This window comes from Nomia melanderi, chromosome 1, assembly GCF_051020985.1.
Source record: "Nomia melanderi isolate GNS246 chromosome 1, iyNomMela1, whole genome shotgun sequence".
Taxonomy (NCBI): Eukaryota; Metazoa; Arthropoda; class Insecta; order Hymenoptera; family Halictidae; genus Nomia; species Nomia melanderi.
Genome location: NC_134999.1, coordinates 4,895,048 through 4,903,556, shown reverse-complemented (window position 1 = coordinate 4,903,556; position 8,509 = coordinate 4,895,048). Strand labels below are relative to the sequence as shown.

The window sequence follows — 8,509 nt, the reverse complement described above, 5'->3', positions numbered from 1 at the left end:
TAGTCCTGGACCCTCGGTAGACCCTGGTCGTCCTCTCCCTCGGCGGTCCTCGGAAGCAGGACGCGTGGATGGCGCAGGTGGTGGTGCGCTGGTGGTCCTCCCGCGCAGGCTCGATCCGGTCCTGCGGCGAAGGCACTTATTACACACTTCACCGCACAACACCTCGAGCATTGATCGTGTACAGACCTTGCCGCACAACGGCCCGATCGCAACTCGGCCCGCACTGTTGCGCAGTGTAGTCGCGGCGTTGACTCTACCGCGATTTCGGGTACTTCGCGGAGTCAGAATATCAAGGGAGCTTGCTCTTTGGAGTCCCGAGTCAGTCCAGCAGGTGAAAAAAGATAGAGAGCTCTAATTAGCAGCGCTAATTGAGCCGTTTCCGGCGGCACTGCAGTGCCGGACCGACTCGCGGCGGAAGTGGAGCGAGCGCCAGCGATCCGCCTGACTCCAAAAATCAGGTTAATATTCTGACTCCGCGATGCGGAGTGTATCAGATATTAAGCTGATAAGAACAGATAAAAAGCGCTTTATTTTTCAACAAATGTTCCCCCAGCCTTACATTGTTTGGCTGGGGGTAGTTATACAGAAGCGCCTTTATGGCGGAGGCGGAGTATTGTAAATATTTATAAATATACACATACATATATACATGACTGATCGTGTATCGGTGGCTATACAATAGGCCGAGAAGCGATCTGGATCTGTGTTATGCGTGTACACGTTGGTTTTAACCCTGATGCCGACTACCGATCGGGATCTGTGTTATGCGAGTACACGTTGATATTAAGTGTAAGGTCGACAAGTGATCTGGATCTGTGTTGTGCGAGTGCACGTTGATATTAACCATAATGCCGAGTAGCGATCTGGAACTGTGTTATGCGAGTTTTATATAATTTTATACAGTTCTATACAGTTTTGTATAGTATATTATAGTTCTAGATAATTTTATACTGTTTTATATAGTATTATACACGTTTCTATAGCATTATGTAGATTTACGTGGTTTTACATTGTTTTGTATTCTTTTTGATTGTATTTCACCTTTTACATTGTGTTATGCAGTTATAAATATTATTATGAAGTTTTGTGTAGTTTTATGAAGTTTTACGTAGTTTCATATGACTTGATATAGATCTATATTGGCCTATATAGTTTCATATAGTTCTATTAGTTTTATGAGGTTTTATATAGTTTTATATATTTTCATATAGTTTTATTTATTTTTAAATACTCCTATTTGTTTTATATAGGTTTGTATATTTTTATATAGCTTTATAGAGTTGTATATAGTTTTATAATGTTTTATACAGTTTTATACAGTTTTATATTGTTCTATTAGTTTTATATGGTTTTATATAGTTTTATATAGTTTTATATAGTTTTATATAGTTTTATATAGTTTTATATAGATTTGTATAGTTTTATATAGTTTTATATAGTTTTATGTAGTTTTATATAGTTTTATATAGTTTTATATAGGCATATATAGTTTCATATAGTTTTATATAGTTTTATATAGTTTTATTAGTTTTATATACTTTTATATAGTTTTATACAGTTTAATATAGTTTTATACAGTTTTATATAGTTTCATATAGAATTATATAGTTTTATATAGTTTTATACAGATTCATATAGTTTTATTAGTTTAATATAGTTTTATGTAGTTTTATGCAGTTCTATATAGTTTAATATAGTTTTATTAGCTTTATATAGTTCTATCAGTTTTATATAGTTCTATCAGTTTTATATAGTTTTATACAGTTTTATTAATTTTATGTTGTTTTACATAGTTTTATATAGTTCTATATAGTTTTATATAGTTTTATATAGTTTTATATATTTTTATATAGTTTTATATAGTATTATATAGTTCTATATAGTTTTATATAGTCTTATATTGTTCTATATAGCTATATATAGTTCAATATAGTTATATATTGATTTATATAGTTTTAAACAGTTTTATATAGTTTTATGTAGTTTAATATATTTTTATATAGTTTTATATAGTATTATATAGTTCTATATAGTTATATAAGTTTTATATCGTTTTATATAGTTTTATGTAGTTTCATATAGTTTCATATAGTTTTATACAGTTTTATTAGTTTTGTATAATTTTATACAGTTTAATATAGGTATATAGATTCATATAGATTCATATAGTTTTATACAGTTTTATATTGTTCTAAATAGTTTTATATAGTTTTATATAGTTACATATAATTATATATAGAATTATATAGTCGCATGCAGTTTTATTAGTTTCATATATTTTTAAACAGCTTTATATAGTGTTATATGGTTTTATATAGTTTCATTAGTTTTACACAGTTTTATATATTTTTATACAGTTTTATATAGTATTATATAGCTTTAATAGAATTTTATAGGTTTATATAGTCTTATACAGTTTTATATAGTTTTATATAGTTTTATACAGTTTTATATAGTTTTAAATAGTTTCATATAGTATTATTAGTTTTATACAGTTTTGTACAGTTTTATATAGCTTTATATAGTTTTAAATAATTTCATATAATATTATTAGTTTTATATAGTTCTATACAGTTTTATATAGCTTTATATAGTTTTATACAGCTTGATATAATTTTATTAGTTTTGTATATTTTTATATAGTTTTATACAGTTTTATATTGTTTTATACAGTTTTATTAGTTTTATATAGTGATATATAGTTTTATTTGTTTTGTATAGTTTTATATAGTTTTATTAGTTTTATATAGCGTTATACAGTTTTATAAGGTTTTATATACATTCATATAGTTTTATTAGTTTTATATAGTTTTATATAGTTTTCCTAGTTTAATATAGTTTCATGCAGCCTTCTACAGTTTTATATAGTTTTATATAGTTACATATAATTATATATATAATTATATAGTCTCATACAGTGTTATTAGTTTTATATAGTTTTATATAGTATTATATAGTTTTATATTGCATCATATTGTTTCGTATAGTCTTATATATTTTTATAAGGTTTTATATACTTTTGTCAGTGTTATATAGTTTTATATAGTTTTATATAGTTTCATATAGTTTTATATAGTTTTATCTAGTATTATATAGTTTTATATAATTTTATTAGTTTTATATAGTTTTATATAGTTCTATATAGTTTTATATAGGTTTATATAGTTTTATATAGTCTTATACAGTTTTATATAGTTCTGTATAGTTTTATATAGTTTTATTATGTTTATATAGTTTTATACAGCTTTATTAGTTATATACAGTTTTACATAGTTTTATACAGTTTTATATAGTTTTATATAGTATTATATAGTTTTATATAGTTTTATATAGTTTTATATAGTTTTATATAGTTTGATTAGTTTTATATAGTTTTATATAGTTCTATATAGATTTATATAGTTTTATATAGTTTTATATAGTTTTATATAGTTATATATAGTATTATATAGTATCATACAGTTTTATTAGTTTTATATAGTTTCACATAGTTTTATACAGTTTTATACAGTTCTGTATAGTTTTATATAGTTTTATTAGGTTTATATAGTTTTATACAGTTTTATTATTGTTATATAGTTTTATATAGTTCTCCACAGTTTCATATAGGTTTATATAGTTTTATATATTATTATATAGTTTTATATAGTTTTATATAGTTTTATATAGATTTATATAGGTTCATATAGATTTATTCGGTTCTAAGTTGTTTAATATAGTTCTATATAATTTTATATATTTTTGTATGGTTTTATATAGTTTTATGCAGTTTTATTAGTCTTATATAGTTTTATATAGTTTTATTTAGTTTATATAGTTTTATATAGTTTTATAAACTTTTATTAGTTTTATATAGTTTTATATAGTTTTATATACTTTTATTAGTTTTATATAGTTTTATATAGTTTTATATAGTTTCATATAGTTATGTATAGTATTATATAGGATCATGCAGTTGTATTAGTTTTATATGGTTTTATATAGTTTTATATAGTTTTATATAGTGTCATATAGTTATATATTGTATTATATAGTATCATACAGTTTTATTAGTTTTGTATAGTTTTATATAGTTTTATACAGTTTCATATAGTTTTATATAGTTTCATCAGTTTTATACAGTTTTATATATTTTTATACAGTTTTATATAGTATTATATAGTTTTATATTGCATCATATTGTTTCGTATAGTCTTATATATTTTTATAAGGTTTTATATACTTTTGTCAGTGCTATATAGTTTTATATAGTTTTATATAGTTTCATATAGTTTTATATAGTTTTATCTAGTATTATATAGTTTTATATAATTTTATTAGTTTTATATAGTTTTATATAGTTCTATATAGTTTTATTTAGGTTTATATAGTTTTATACAGTTTTATATACTTTTATATAGTTTCATATTTTAATATTGTTCTATATAGTTTTATATAGTTTTATATAGTTTTATATAGTTTTTTATAGTTTTATATAGATTTATAAAGTTTTATACAGTTTTATTAGATTTATATAGTTTTATATAGTTTTATGTGGTATTACATAGTTTTATATAGTATTATATAGTTTTATATAGTTTCATATAGTTTTATATGGTTTTATATAGTTTTATACAGTTTTATATAGTTTTATATAGGATTATATAGATTTATAAAGTTTTATATAGTTTTAGTAGATTTACATAGTTTTATATTTTTTTATATAGTTTTATATGGTTTTATATAGTTTTATTTAGTTTTATTAGTTTTATATGGGTATATATAGTTTTATATAGTTTTATATAGTTTTATATAGTTTTATATAGTTTTATATAGTTTTATTAGTTTTATATAGTACTATATAGTTTTTTTCAGTTTTACATAGTTTTATATAGCTTTATACAGTTTTATATGGTTTTATATAGTTTTATTAGTTTTAACTGTTTTAATACTTTTATTAGTTTTATTAGTTTTATTAGTTTTATTATAGCTTTATATAGTTTTATATAGTATTATACAGTTTTATATAGTTTTGTATAGCTTTATATAGTTTTACATAGCTTTATATAGTTTTGTATAGCTTTATATTGTTTTATATAGTTTTATACAGTTTTGTATAGTTTTGTATAGTTTTATATAGTTTTATATAGTTTTATATAGTTGTGTTAGTTTTATATAGTTCTATACAGTTTTATACAGTTTTATATTGTTCTAAATAGTTTTATATAGTTTTATATAGTTACATATAATTATATATAGAATTATATAGTCGCATGCAGTTTTATTAGTTTCATATATTTTTAAACAGCTTTATATAGTGTTATATGGTTTTATATAGTTTCATTAGTTTTACACAGTTTTATATATTTTTATACAGTTTTATATAGTATTATATAGCTTTAATAGAATTTTATAGGTTTATATAGTCTTATACAGTTTTATATAGTTTTATATAGTTTTATACAGTTTTATATAGTTTTAAATAGTTTCATATAGTATTATTAGTTTTATACAGTTTTATACAGTTTTATATAGCTTTATATAGTTTTAAATAATTTCATATAATATTATTAGTTTTATATAGTTCTATACAGTTTTATATAGCTTTATATAGTTTTATACAGCTTGATATAATTTTATTAGTTTTGTATATTTTTATATAGTTTTATACAGTTTTATATTGTTTTATACAGTTTTATTAGTTTTATATAGTGATATATAGTTTTATTTGTTTTGTATAGTTTTATATAGTTTTATTAGTTTTATATAGCGTTATACAGTTTTATAAGGTTTTATATACATTCATATAGTTTTATTAGTTTTATATAGTTTTATATAGTTTTCCTAGTTTAATATAGTTTCATGCAGCCTTCTACAGTTTTATATAGTTTTATATAGTTACATATAATTATATATATAATTATATAGTCTCATACAGTGTTATTAGTTTTATATAGTTTTATATAGTATTATATAGTTTTATATTGCATCATATTGTTTCGTATAGTCTTATATATTTTTATAAGGTTTTATATACTTTTGTCAGTGTTATATAGTTTTATATAGTTTTATATAGTTTCATATAGTTTCATATAGTTTTATCTAGTATTATATAGTTTTATATAATTTTATTAGTTTTATATAGTTTTATATAGTTCTATATAGTTTTATATAGGTTTATATAGTTTTATATAGTCTTATACAGTTTTATATAGTTCTGTATAGTTTTATATAGTTTTATTATGTTTATATAGTTTTATACAGCTTTATTAGTTATATACAGTTTTACATAGTTTTATACAGTTTTATATAGTTTTATATAGTATTATATAGTTTTATATAGTTTTATATAGTTTTATATAGTTTTATATAGTTTGATTAGTTTTATATAGTTTTATATAGTTCTATATAGATTTATATAGTTTTATATAGTTTTATATAGTTTTATATAGTTATATATAGTATTATATAGTATCATACAGTTTTATTAGTTTTATATAGTTTCACATAGTTTTATACAGTTTTATACAGTTCTGTATAGTTTTATATAGTTTTATTAGGTTTATATAGTTTTATACAGTTTTATTATTGTTATATAGTTTTATATAGTTCTCCACAGTTTCATATAGGTTTATATAGTTTTATATATTATTATATAGTTTTATATAGTTTTATATAGTTTTATATAGATTTATATAGGTTCATATAGATTTATTCGGTTCTAAGTTGTTTAATATAGTTCTATATAATTTTATATATTTTTGTATGGTTTTATATAGTTTTATGCAGTTTTATTAGTCTTATATAGTTTTATATAGTTTTATTTAGTTTATATAGTTTTATATAGTTTTATAAACTTTTATTAGTTTTATATAGTTTTATATAGTTTTATATACTTTTATTAGTTTTATATAGTTTTATATAGTTTTATATAGTTTCATATAGTTATGTATAGTATTATATAGGATCATGCAGTTGTATTAGTTTTATATGGTTTTATATAGTTTTATATAGTTTTATATAGTGTCATATAGTTATATATTGTATTATATAGTATCATACAGTTTTATTAGTTTTGTATAGTTTTATATAGTTTTATACAGTTTCATATAGTTTTATATAGTTTCATCAGTTTTATACAGTTTTATATATTTTTATACAGTTTTATATAGTATTATATAGTTTTATATTGCATCATATTGTTTCGTATAGTCTTATATATTTTTATAAGGTTTTATATACTTTTGTCAGTGCTATATAGTTTTATATAGTTTTATATAGTTTCATATAGTTTTATATAGTTTTATCTAGTATTATATAGTTTTATATAATTTTATTAGTTTTATATAGTTTTATATAGTTCTATATAGTTTTATATAGGTTTATATAGTTTTATACAGTTTTATATACTTTTATATAGTTTCATATTTTAATATTGTTCTATATAGTTTTATATAGTTTTATATAGTTTTATATAGTTTTTTATAGTTTTATATAGATTTATAAAGTTTTATACAGTTTTATTAGATTTATATAGTTTTATATAGTTTTATGTGGTATTACATAGTTTTATATAGTATTATATAGTTTTATATAGTTTCATATAGTTTTATATGGTTTTATATAGTTTTATACAGTTTTATATAGTTTTATATAGGATTATATAGATTTATAAAGTTTTATATAGTTTTAGTAGATTTACATAGTTTTATATTTTTTTATATAGTTTTATATGGTTTTATATAGTTTTATTTAGTTTTATTAGTTTTATATGGGTATATATAGTTTTATATAGTTTTATATAGTTTTATATAGTTTTATATAGTTTTATATAGTTTTATTAGTTTTATATAGTACTATATAGTTTTTTTCAGTTTTACATAGTTTTATATAGCTTTATACAGTTTTATATGGTTTTATATAGTTTTATTAGTTTTAACTGTTTTAATACTTTTATTAGTTTTATTAGTTTTATTAGTTTTATTATAGCTTTATATAGTTTTATATAGTATTATACAGTTTTATATAGTTTTGTATAGCTTTATATAGTTTTACATAGCTTTATATAGTTTTGTATAGCTTTATATTGTTTTATATAGTTTTATACAGTTTTGTATAGTTTTGTATAGTTTTATATAGTTTTATATAGTTTTATATAGTTGTGTTAGTTTTATATAGTTCTATACAGTTTTATACAGTTTTATATTGTTTTTTATAGCGTTATATAGTTTTATAGAGTTTTATGTAGTTTTACATAATTTTATTAGCTTTATATATGCATATATGCATGCATTGTCTGTAGGAGGCCCCGGCGCATGAATCTGGGCAGCGGGAATGGCCTCGGACCACCAGGGGCCGAGAAAACCACCGTCTCATGGGGCCGGACACTCAGGGTCTGGGAAAAATCAAACATATATCTGGTGATATCTCGGGTGCTATTACAGATAGCGCAATAAATCAAAGTGCATTGTCTGTAGGAGGCCCTGCCGCATGAATCTGGGCAGCGGGAACGACCTCGGAGCACCAGGGG

At 20.7% G+C, this 8,509-nt stretch overlaps 1 pseudogene; it reads right to left on the bottom strand.

The window, feature by feature from the left end:
- Positions 1-363: 363 nt before the first annotated feature.
- Positions 364-545, bottom strand: LOC143176073 (U2 spliceosomal RNA; annotated as a pseudogene).
- Positions 546-8,509: the final 7,964 nt, after the last annotated feature.